Source organism: Sarcophilus harrisii, chromosome 3 (assembly GCF_902635505.1).
Source record: "Sarcophilus harrisii chromosome 3, mSarHar1.11, whole genome shotgun sequence".
NCBI lineage: Eukaryota > Metazoa > Chordata > Mammalia > Dasyuromorphia > Dasyuridae > Sarcophilus > Sarcophilus harrisii.
In genome coordinates this window covers 39727028-39740509 of record NC_045428.1, presented here as the reverse complement: position 1 = coordinate 39740509, position 13482 = coordinate 39727028, and positions in this window count along the sequence as shown.

Below are 13482 nucleotides of genomic sequence, written 5' to 3'. Positions count from 1 at the left end.
CATTGGTATCTCATTTCCTCTAAGAATTTCTTAAACTGGGGGGCTATGAACTTGTTTTAAAAACTATTTTGGTAATTGCCTTTTCAATATAATTGATTTCCTTTGTCTTACTACATTTTTATTGTATTCATTTCAAAGCATTCTTCTGAAAAAGGACCATGGCCTGCTAAAGGGATCCACAACAAAAGTCAGGGGATGAATGTTGGTCTAGGATATATGACAAATGCCTCTGTTTGGAAATTAAAGCCCTCCCCATAGTGTCTTTAGCCCATCTTTTCAGACTTATTCCATGTTATTCTCCTTCATATACTCTGTTCTGAGCAGAATGGCCTTGGGCTCCTTACACCCCATTCTCCATTCTCCAAGATCTCATTACATTATCTGCACCTGGCTATCATCCTTGCTTCCCCACATTGCAACTTTGGATTGACCTTAGGTTCTTGGGTTCTCAAAGATTAACTTTCACCTTATGTTGCCCCCAAATGGGCCCACTCACCCCTCCCAGGCCATCTCCATATTAGCTCTCCCCACTTTCCAGATCCTCATTATGTGCTGTTTTCCCTGTTAGAATATATGCTCCCTGAGGGCTGAGACTGCCAAATTGGATTATATTTCCAATGTGTAGCGCTGTGCCTAGCATACAGACAATACTTAGATGTTCTCTGTCTGTTACTTCTCCATATCCTTCTTGTTTTTCTCCCTTTCTCCTCCTTCCTCTTCTTTTTTCTCTTCCTCTCTCTCTCTCCCCCTTCCCTTCCCTTCTCCCTTCTCTTTTCTTCTTTTTTGCATGTCTTCTTCTCTTCTTCCCTTTTCCTCCTCTCTCTCCCTTCTCTTTACTTCTTTTTTCTTCTCTTCTCCCCTTCTTTTCTTTTCTCTTCTTTTTCTCACCATTCTCTTCCTCTTCCTCTCCCCTTCTCCCTTCTTTTCTCTTTTTTCCTCTCCTATCTTTTTTCCTCTTTTTCTCACCTCCTTTCACTCTTCTCTTTCTCTCTCTCTCTCTCTCCTTCCATTCTCTCTCTTTCTTTCCCCCTCTTTTTGCCTTTTCCTTTTCCTCTTCCTCTCTCTCCCTTCCATTTCCCTCTTCCATGCTTTTGCAAAGGCTATTTCTGAAGCTTGGAACACCTCCCTCCTTACCTCTGCCAGTTTGAACCCCTAACTGCCTCCAAAATTCAGCTCATTTACATGTGACCTTTCTTGAACCCATCATCTTTCGGGTGTTCCCCCAAATTAATTTGTATTTACTTTATATTTTAAAATTTTACTTTATGTGCCCATCACTTCACCTGATAACAACTTCTGAGAGCAAGGACTTCTTTTTCTCTCTCTCGGAATTCCCAGAATTCAAATACTCTATAAGCTTAATAAATACTAATTGACTGCCTGATTCCGTGTGCACACGCATAGGTGCACACACATGAAGCAGTCAGTTTATGGCTCCTGTTTTCTTTGGTTCACGCAGCTTGGAATGAGCTGGATCCCATCTTGACGGCACTGTGGGGAAAGCCCCTTCCCCTCCGAGCTTGAACATCTCCGTTCTGATCCAGACTTGCAACCCTACTGGTTCTGTGGCCATGGGCTAGCCACCTCACTGCTCGTAGTTTTGACTTCCTCATCTGTGAACTTCTAAATGATGAGATCTGTGCTCTCATCAATGGACACACTTCTTCCAATTACACAGACATCGAGCATTCTCTACCTTCTCATCTTTGCAGCCCTTATCTGAGCCCTCCACGGGGGTCCTTCCAGCTAGTTCTCCTGCCATTATGTGGGTACCAGGGAAGTAAGGGGATAATGATAGTTATACTATCACTCTCATAGAGCTAGGGGAGGGGGAAGGGAGAGGAGGGGGGGGGGAAATGCTCTGTGAACCTTTGCATGTTTCAAAAATATACGCCGTTATTGTGCATCGATAATAAAAATTGTAATAAAAGCTTAACTATTTTTTGGTATTCCTTTCTGGACTGAGGGCTGCTTTTTGTTGATGGTTTAAGTAGGGCTTATAATATGTGATTCCAATGGAATATAAACCCCTTGAGGTTGGGGTGGGTTTTTTGTCATTGTATCTTAAATATCTTAAGGTTTTCTTTCACCCAATTACTCTCATTTGATCTTCATAAAACCTTAAAGCAGATGTAATTATGTACATTTTACAGATGAGGAAACTGAGCACAGTGTCTGGTATATAGCAGGCACTTAATAAATGCTCTTTTAATTGAATCAAATTGAATTTATAAAAGGCTTAGTGGTATAACCTTTGATTTGCCTCTGTTATCTAACTAAATAGTTGGTAATATCTTTTATAAAAGGTCTCTGAAATTCATTAATAGCTGACATTTATTTATGCAGTATTTTAATTAGCATCCATATTCACTCGTCAAAGTACTGGAGAGATTTCATTTCTTCAAATCAGCCTGAAATGTTCTTCCTCCTCCTCCTCGTGGCTTCCTCTGACTTTCTGCAATTCTCAATTTTTAAAGTCTAACCTTCTGCAAGAATCCTTTCCTGCTCCCTCTTAATGCTACTGCTTTCCCTCTGAGATTAGCTCTTATTTATCCTCTACAAATCTTATTTGTATGTAACTGTTCCCCGCTTAGACTGTGAGCACTTTAAGAGAAAAGACTTTGTTTTTCTGTTTGTGGGTGTATATGTGTTTGCTTTTTATATATTCCCAGAACTTAGCATCATATGTAACATACAGTAGTTGCTTCTAATAGGTATGTGATATGTAGTTATATGAAACATGTAACATGCATTAGTTGCTTATAATAGGCACCTAATAATCGCTTATTAACTTGATTTCTTTATATTCCAGAAACTCAGGATTATATGTAACATACAGTAGTAGCTTATAATAGGCACTTAATAATTGCCTGTTAACTTGACTTCTTTTGTATTCCCAATTTTACATCATCTCTAGCATATAGTGGGCACAATGATTTTTTTTTATTAATTTGACTTCTTTATATTCCCAGAATTTAGCATTATACATAACATATAACAGTTGCTTGTAGTGAACATATAGTAGGCACTTAATAATATTTTTATTAATTTGACTTCTTTATCTTCTCAGAACTTAGCATCTCAATAACATATAATAGTTGCCTATAATAGGTTAGGTTAGTTGTTATCTGTATTTTATATGCAAAGAAGTTGAGACTCTGAAAACTAATGTTCTTTGCTGGTGATCATCTCACCAATAAGTGCAGGGAGCATGGAGCAATGAGGCTAGATGCATCGAATCCACCCGATTTCCCATTTCTGTGACTTTGAAGTATCTGTGAAGATCCAGTGGAAAGAGTAATAAATTTAAAATCAAATAACCTTGGCTCATTTCTACATGGATGATCCTTATGGAGACACTTCCTCCCTAGGCTTTTTCTTTAAAATAAAGAGATGGGTCCAGATGGTCTCCAAGTTTGATGTCATTGTCTAATGCATCACTTAGCCCACGGAAGATGCTTCCTAACTGCTTCTCAGCATAGAACCATTTCTACGTTCTAGCAGAAGAAACAGGTTCTCTGGATCGTGGGGGTAGTTTTCCCGTTGAATTTTCTCATCGTTCAACAGAATGGCAGGCCATTCTGATCCCTAGACTCTCTGACTGGATAACTGAAGGGGAACTAAGTTTGAATACAGAGCCACTCCCAAGAAGGACTTTTGACATATCTCCAGAAGCCTGCAAGCTGTCTTTCAACTATCTCAGAGGTCATTCCAGAGAGGATTCCTATTTATTTAAAGAGGAGGTAAGAAGCAGGTGGCCAATGAAGAGAGGTCTCTGGTACCCAGGGGGTAAGGATAATGGTATGGCTGCTGCCTCATTAACCCTTTCTTGGTGGAATGCTGCAGCCCTGTGCAGTATTCAAACTGGTTCACTCTGAAAATTGAACATACAAACAGGTTTAAATAAGACAGGTGGTGATAGAGCTTGACAGATTCTCAGGATTTTAATAAGTCAGACTGTTTTGAGAAGAGTATTGCCTAAAACCTACACCTTGTGTGTGTGTGTATGTGTGTGTGTGTATGTGTGTGTGTGTGTACCAATGGTTTAATTTATAACTGACACCTTTACTACCTCCGAGTGTATCAGTTTCATCTCCCCAGAGAAAGAGAAAACCAGACCCTGTGACTAGTGAACTGGATTGAAAATCTAGTCTAATGCTGACAGATAAATGCACTAATTTTCTTCTGCGCTTGGCTCTGGGCTGCAGGGTGAGCCTGCTTCTAACAAGTCCCTCAAAAGCTTCTGTAACCCATCCAAATGATGATGTCAAGTGCTACAAGGCCCCAGGTCGGCCCCCATTGCAGGTAACAGTTACCCCAGGGATCAACTTACCAGACAGGTTTTGAATGAGATTGTGTTTTTAAATGAAAGACTGGCTGGAAACGTAGACTGGGACTAAGCATTAATAAGGGAAAATCGGACACAAACAGATCTTCGTATTTGTAGCTTTGTGTTGTTCTGCAAGGTCAGGGAAGGTTCTGATACAGATGGAGCCCGACGTCTCTGTGGGCATCTGTGACGTGCCACTGTGAGGTGGGCATCTTGCTTAGCCAAGGGGGATCTTGGGCTGAGCCAAGAGAAGATGTATGCTCTGGAAGGCCTGGTTTCCCAGCCAAACAGGTGGATTACTGTGGCCATAACCCTGGACAGTAAAGACGAAGAAAGCATGTTCCCTGTTTAGTTTTGCTCTAAGAAAAAAAAAAGAAAAACAAAAAAAAATTTAGATCCCTTCTTATTCTGAGGCATTTTAGTACAGTGAAAAGAAAGCACTTTTCTGTCTCTGTCACTTCCCCCTAACTAACCTGGTCAATCAGTTCTATGGGCCTTGGTTTCCTATATAACAAGTGGATGGCTTGTGACGTCCCTTCCAGCTCTGTTATTCTCTAAATGGCAAGCATAGAAGCGGTGAGAAAAACATATGCTTTCATCCTTATAGGCCTTTTGAAGACCACTCTCTCTTCTGGTTGCAACCAATAAACAGAAGCATAGAGAGAAGAACACTTTCATGACATTAACTGGTTTTTCTCTATGAACCTGTAAGTACCCCTGTTGATTAGGAATTTATGGCAATGTGGAGCTCTTGTGGGCTTAGAGCTTGAGGTAAAGAAAAATCCGTATCTCACTACATAGGGAGGGTGAGAGGGGAAACACAGCTTAGTTCTAGGAGAGAATTAATGTGTGTTCTGGTTTGTAACTCAAGAGAAAACTCCCATGGGGATTAAAAAAGAACCATTAAACCCACATTAGGAAATGTGAGGAATATGGAATGGATTGGAAGAACATGTGGAGGTTAAAAAGAGCTCTTCTTTCTTCAACAGAGAACCTCAGAATCACTTTGACTAACAATAACACTTTTCTAAGCCTTAAAAATAAACTCTATAGGCAGAGAATTTATGCCATGGCTCTAGAATCATTATAGAATCATAGGTTTGAGCTAGAAAGAATTTTGGGGACTATTTGTTTTATAGGTGAGGAAACTGAGGTCTGTGAATTTTAAAAATAGATTTTTTTTAAAAAAAAAAAAACAGTGTTATACAGTAGCTAAGGAGAGGACCTAGTAAGTAGGGACAGCCTGATATTTATTAAGCAATTCACTTAGCCTCCAGGATCCCAAGCAATTGGCTTAGACTATAACCTTTGGATGAATTTCCCAATCTGCAATAAGTCTTTTCCTGTCAATCATAGGTTTATATCAAAGAGGAATCTCAGAGGCTATTTGCAGATAAGGAAAGTGAGGGGTCTTGTCTCACATCATAGGAAGAGTTATGAACCAGAGTAGAATCTGAATTTAAGCCTTCTGACACTCTAGTTAATGCTCTTCCTCTTGTACTGTGTTGCCTGATGTGGAATTCCTCATTCCTTTAAAATTACATTCAGGAAGGAATGTTTTTTAATTTAAAACGGTAAATATGTTTGATGTTGATTGTGATTACAGGTAAGGCCAAATAACAGCTTCATTGCTTTCAAACTATTCGTCCCTCTGTTCAGGGTGGAGAGTGGGTATAAATCCAGCAAGGAAAATTGCTACCTTCTCTCACTGGCCACCTAGTACACACCAGATTGCCTGCCCAAGGAGGGCTTTGGAAGGCAGAGTCAATGGCCGTGTCCCTTCTGCTTCACTATTACCTCAGCATGGAGATCAGGAGGGGAGGTGGTCAGAGGATGCCAGATGGGAACTCCTTTTGCCTGGCCAGTATAGCATAGAAGGCAGTGTAGTGCAATGGGAACAGCGCCTAGGTTGGAGTCGAAGGTTCTGGTTTGTCATCGCAGCTCTGCTCCTTACTGGCTGAGAGATCTTTAACAAATTATTTATTCTTTCTGAGCTTTCATCTGTAAATGTTGGATTGGTTGGCTCCTGAACCATCTTTAGGTCTACGGATCTATGTTCTTGGGATGTGACTTAAAAATCTTATCTCTGAAGCTTTGAAAGAAGGAAGAAAGGAAGGAAGAGATGGAGAAAGAGAGGAAAGCAAGAAGGGATTAAGGAATAAAGGCAGGGAGGTAAGAGGGAAGGATGGAAGGAAGGAAGGAAGGAGAGAGAAAGAGAGAGAGTAAGAAAAAGAGAGAAGGAAAGAAAAAGAAAAAAGAAGGGAGGAAAGGAGGGAAAAATCAGTTTAATAAAATTAATCAACATATCAATTGAGTCTTCTGTCCATTCCCATTGTCCCCTAGCTTTGCAATAAATAAGGGAAGGTGCATTTTCTCCTTTTCCTCAGGACCATTCTTTTCCATCAGAATTACTCAGTATTTTGTTTTAATGGTTTTTTTTGGTTGTTTTTTTCTAGTTTCATTATTGTAGTCACTGTGAATTTTGTTTTCTTCTGCATGCTTCTTTTTGCATCAGTTCGTATGTCTTTTCATGCTTCTCTTTATTCTCTATTTCTTATAGCTTAATAACATCCTGCTACATTTATGTTCTAAAATCTGCTAAATTGTTGCTCAGTTAATGAGCATCCACTGCATATACAGTTCTTGCTACCACAGAAAGTGTTGCTTGAATAAGTTGATAAAACACACAGTTCTTCTTTGTCTTTTACTCCCTTGAAGTATGTACCCAATAGAGGAATCTCTGGGTCCCAGGTTTGGACATTTTGATCACTTTGTTAACAAATTCCAGATCACTATGCAAAATGGGTGGACCACTTTACAATTCTACCCTCAGGGTATACATTCAGTTCTCTAATTTTACAGATAAGGAAACTGAGAGCCAGATAAGAAAGGAAGACATTTGCCCCAGATCATAACAGAAGTATCACCATATGGATCTGAGTCTTTGGTACTTTGCATATTAGAACACACTCACATTTATTTCATTTTTCCCTTATAGCAAACCCTAGAGTGGCCAAGGTTTTAAAGTCCCATGAGACTCCAAAAAGGTAGCATGAACGGCTGATCTAGAGATCACTGCTCTTAAAATGCAATATATCACAATTTGAATTTAACAACCATTGTGATCTATGGACACTTTTGCTTCCAAATAAGAAAGCCAAACAGAAGCCTTTTCAATTTCTATGTTATATATATATATTTTTTCTTCTTGGACATTCAGATTGTCTCCATTCTCCTAAATCTACTCCACCAAACTTTCTCTATTCTCCAAATTATTTCACAATAATTTCTGTCCCAGGAAGCTTCCCTGCTTTCATTTAGGAAGATAATTGTTCTTATTATATTTAAAATTTTTCTCTTCAGATAATTGTAACTTTAAGAACGTTTATTGTTCTGAGTTTTGTTTTGTCTAGGTCTATGATTTCATGGGTGTGTAAGGATTAGACCTGGTTCTATGGATCTTTGGTTCTGTTACTTCTAGTCTCAGAGAATTGTCTAGGTTAGGGTGAGGTGGGCGGCTCTGAGAAGCTATGACTTGCCCAGGATCTCACAGACAGTCTGTACTGGAAGCAGGGCTGAAGCATAGGTCTTTACGATTCAAAGCTCAGACTACATTACTTCTCTAAGCCGACGGATGGTGTACATGGATGTGCTGTATTATACACATGTATATTTAACTCTTGGCAATATATTTACTTGTGGGCTGCCAGGAACCCTATTTAGCTCCAAGATCCAAAGATCTGTTTTTGCTTAAAGGAATCTACTGTTTGCCTCTAATTTATTCCTTTAAAAAATGATTCAAGTGTAGCAGATTTTAATCCCAAGAGACTTCAGAAAGAGGCGTTTGAAAGGGACTCTGAACTAAGTTCCAACAGCAGTCTAATTGTGGTGAATGTTCACTAGAGGGCACTGCCACTTCATCACCAAAAGGGAGCAAGGACAAAGGCCCAGAGTGACCCGGGTGTTTCATTGACTGTATGTATTCTCCAGGGTCTCCCTCTGCAACCTATTTTACAGCCTTAGAAGCAAACCTCCATAATATGAGTATTGAAGGGAGGACAGAAATGAAGACCTAGAATGACAGATCATACCCCTCAAGAGCTAGAAAAAGATGCTGGGATCCCAAAATCGAGGGGGGTTCAAAAATATCTTTGATTAAGTTTTCAGTTCTTGGCAGAAGATGAGACCATACTTTCTCAGACTCTTTCCTAGTGTGAAAAGAGAATATTCTGAAATTGTAGGATTCAGTATTTGGTTCATATGCCCATAATTAATATCTTTCATTGTTAGGCAATGAACTAAAGTTCTTCCCACTTCTTCCCTAACATATGCTACCTCTCTAATCACCTTTCTGGTGAGTCACAGGGAACAGAAATTGAGGCTGGTGAAATTAGGAGAGGAATACAAACAAAAGATCCAATTAAGCTGATCTGCCTTGAAGTAAAAGCATTAGATCTTGGGTCTGATGGCATATATTTTGGAATGCAATAGGAAAAAAAAATTAGAAGATAGTTTTAAGTACTTCAATTTTAATGAAGAGTAAAATGAATCATTTCTTAGGGGGAAACAATAAGGTACTTCAAAGCTAGGGGGGAAGTCGGCTCAGTTTTGCCAAATGTAGAACTGCCAGAGCCTGGGGCTCCATGTTTCAAACTGGTCTCAACCCTTCTGGGGGTTTGAGTTTCTTTATTGTTGGCAAAACACGACTTCCTGTTTCAAAGAAAAATAGCTTTAAGAAGGCTTGTTACAGAAAGACTCAGAAGACCTCTTGGATTCCAGATTGTTCTTACATAAGACCATGTTGATGAGTTTAGTGAAAATTAAACGGAAACATATGGATTAAATTCTCTTTAAAAATTCGCATTGGTTTAGAAATGGAGTGAAAATGTGTCCAGCAAAATGAATGTTTGACAAAAGATCCCAAAAGTAAAAAAAAAAAAAAAAAAAAAAAAAGCATAGAGAGACCACTGAGAACCCAGGAAACTTTCCTTGCCATTTCATTTGCTATCAGGGGAGAAATGTCCTTCCTTCCACTATTCTGTATAAGAGGAGAAAAAATGCTTCCACCAGCTACTTGAAAATGTGAATGTCATTAAGTGCTACTGGATTTACTCTACAATGACATGAAATGTTTATTTGGGTGGGCAAAATATTTCATGTTGTGTGAATTTCTGCATAAATACATATATGGATATACATATAAAACACATACATGATTAAAAAAATAAGCTATTTATATTCTAAACCAAGTTTAAGTCATTTGGAAGCTTATCCTTTCATTGATTATCTTATATTTTAAACCTGAGTTCAATTCTCTTCTACCAGAATCAGGAAAATCTACAAAGGCCCTTTCAGATGCCAAACCCATAATAGTCATCATGTAGAGAAAATTCTCAAAACAATGGGGAACGTGGGAACTTACACTCGGACGAACCCCAAAATAGGTTTTGGTGAAAGAGACCTCCCCTTCCCAAGCCACCTTGTTACCAGAGTGTGGGTGGGTGGGAGGCACAGAATCTAGATTGAGTGACAAACTGCAGCTGAATAACTGAATGAATACAGAAATCATCACATTTGCCAAAACCAGTCTGGGCTCACTTAGTCACGCACTTCTCCTGAGACAAAACTCGAGGTAAATACCAGAATAAGTCAAGGGTTCATCAATTGCTGAAATATCTAATCGAGTTTATCTTTTTCCCTGCACCGACCAACCAAGTATTTATTGTACTGTCCTGAGCCAACCAGGAACCAGCCTTTATTAAGTGTCTACTATGAATGAGACACTGTGCTAAAAAGACAAAGATAGTAAGAAAATAATTCCAGGCCTCGAGAAGCTTACATTCTGTTGGAAGAAACTATATTTTCAAATATGACTGTTTTTGGAGAAAGGTATCAGCAGGTAGAATAGAGGAAAACCTCCCCAAACCTGCCATATAAGTAAGTACAAAACCACCCAAAGCAAATACAAAGTAGTGCACAGGTGGTATGCAATAACATCTAAGAAAAATCAAATGCCTTATTTATAAGGTGAAAGTTGAACTCAGCTTTGAAAGAATCTTGGGATACTAGGAGAGGAAGATGGGGGAATATATTATCTGCATGATTTATGGATATCAGTGATGGATGATCATGTACTGGAAGGGGTTGGACAGCAAGAGTCAGAGGCCTTAGGGGAAATCATTTTTTAAAGGTGGTATATATCTCAAATGCTATAAGTCCCAAGAGAACATAACCTCCTTGAGGGCAGGAGACTGTTTCTGTTTTATCTTTATGTCTCAAGTGCCTAAAAAATTACTCATACAGAATCAGTATTTAATAAATGCTTATTTGTGTTGTCATTTGTTCCCTTTTGGGTGGTAAGAATTTGCTGGATTTAGGAAATGCAGTCTTCTGAACTATTCCAAGAGGCTGTTATCAGTTTGCAATACAAAATAAAAAATATATGTATTTGGAGGCGAAGGTAAAGGTTGAATTCTTGTAACATAATAAAAAAGATTCTTATTTTGAAAGCATTTTGTGGGTTCCTTTTAGCCACAAAAACGAAAAAACGGTTACGCACATGAAGTCCTGGCTCAGCTACTCATCCTGCACAAATGCCCCTGCTTATTAGCTTACAGCCTGGGCAGGTATCTTACTAAGCTACGGTCTCTCTGCACCAGGTCATAGTTTGGGTTATTCTCTCTTTCAAGGCTACCCAGGCTTCATCTGTCACTCTCATTGTTGAGGGCTCTATTTTTCCTCGCCCCGTCAGCCGTTATTTCAATTTGGGCCTGACTTCAAGACAGGCCACATTGTATCTGTGATGTCAATGGAAAGGGGGATGAAAGTCATTAGAGATATTTGTTATTTTTGAAAGGTTAAAAGAGTTTTTCTTGGTGGGTAAGCACTTTCTCTGGAAAGAACTTCAACTAATTGTCTGGCCAGGGGATGGGCACCTAAGTGAGAAAAAATATACTTAATAAAGCATCCGCTTCTATTATTTTTCCCCCTTTCATTGTCCAGTGCCTCTGGGCCTGGTGGGCTATCCGGAGGCATCTGAGCTCTGTATTCCTTCAAACAGCCGAGCAATGATTACACTGCTGGGCTGATTCCCTTTCTGCCTGTGCTAGGGAAGGGCTTCTTGCTTCAAACACCATTTATTGTAGAAATTGTTGCCAGGCTTCTAGAAAAACTGTGTGTGTGTATGTGTATGTGTGTGTGTATCCTTAAAAGGGCCCAAAAGAAAAGGAAAGAAAAAGAAATTCAAGGACACATCAAGTCTTTGGCCCAGATTAATCCTCCCCTCTCTGTGCCTCCATTGCTCTAATAGCCGCTGATAATTAAATAATTGCTCCCCCATCTAATTTCTGAGGGGCCCTTGGTGCCCCAGTATCTTCAAGTGTTTTTAAAAAGCAATAATCATCGGGACACTGACCACTCACCAAAAGAAACAATGCTGCAGACCCAGCCAAACAAGGAACAGTGGCATTTCAATATGCCACAAAAGAATTAGAAACAGTAGTATTGAAACCGGGAGCCAGCGTGGCCAAGTTCTCACATGTCACATCTTGATTTATTCCCATCAATAAAGTCCCAATGAAAGCTATGTCATTTATCATGTCAATAGTAAGCTCCTTGAAGGCAGAAGAGGCTTTCATTTTTGGTTTTGTGTCTCCATCACCTAGCACGGTGCTTGGCACATAGTAGGCTCTCAATACATGTTAACTCGAGAGAATTCGATGGAATTAGCCATCCATTTCTTTATGCAAAACTAGGAATGTGAGCATCCTTTGTTTTTGCCGGATACAAAGGCTTCTTTAAGCACATGAGATTTACAGCACAGTACCTGGCACATAGTAGGCTCTCAATACATGTTAACTCAATACAATTCGATGGAATTAGCCATCCATTTCTTTATGCAAAGTTAAGAATATGAGCATCTTTTGTTTTTGCTGGATTCAAAGGCTCCTTTAGCCATGAGATTTATCCCCATAGAGTCAGCACCATTCAGTCTAATTCAGTACAATCCTACTAGTATTTTGTAGGTACTTGCTTTTTAAAGAATGCCTTGCTTTTGGAAATATGGAAACAAAACTGGAACAGTCTTAGCTCTCATGGAGTTTGCGTTCTTCCAGGGTGGCAGGAATTAAAGCCTGTAAAGACTCACATGTGATAATGATGGAAGAGGAAGAGGTTCTTCGGAGCCAAGCCACGAATTCAAGCCCTCCTTTTAAAGAGAAGAAACAAAACATAAAATGGCTGCTTGAGGTCAAAAATAGAAGTATGGGTCAAAGGTGACTAGGAGCATCAGCAGAAACTTCTTATGGAGGTGATACTTTAAAGCCTGAAAGAAGGCAGAAAAGTCTAGAGGCAGAAGTGAGATATTATCCCCTACCTCTAAAATGGGATCCATCCTTAGCCTGCCTCTTCAGGTCCCTAATTCCCTTGAATGCCCAGCCTGAGTGCCTCTGTTCCTGGGGTATGCTCTGATCACCCTCTCTTACTCTTAATTATGCTTCGTCACTTTGTACAAGCTGATCTCTATGCTGTTTCCCAAATCTAGAAGGCAAACTCCTTGAGGGGGTGGGATGTTTTAGTCTCTTTATTCTCAGTGCCTGGAACCTTGCAGGAGCTTAATAAAGGATTGCCGAATTGAATTTTACTGAGGCAGCACGGGGAAGGAAGGAGGGAGGAGAGGAGGGGGAGGGAAGGAAGGAAGGAGGGAAGGAAGGAAGAAAGGAAGGAAGGAAGGAAGGAAGGAAGGAAGGAAGGAAGGAAGGAAGGAAGGAAGGAAGGAAGGAAGGAAGGAAGGAAGGAAGGGAGAAAGAACACAACAATGACCTGGGAATCAGGAAAGGCTTCCTTTAGGAGGTAACATCTGAGGAAACTCAGGAGAAAGCTCTAGATTGAGATGCATGCATGCATCCTCTTGATGGTAAGAAGAGGGAGAGCATGATTTCCATTCTGGTAATGCCATCTCCATATGAGTGGGGTTGGCTCTTTGGCAGTCATCACATGCAAAAGTACGGAAACTGGCGCCCATCTGAATAAGACAAAGAAGAAAGGCCCATTTGGATGCCTCAAGAGGAGTTGTTTTGACAAATGTCGATACACAGCCCTGGCTGGCTCAGGCCTGTTGTTCCCTGCCTCCGACTGCTTGCATACTTTAGCTA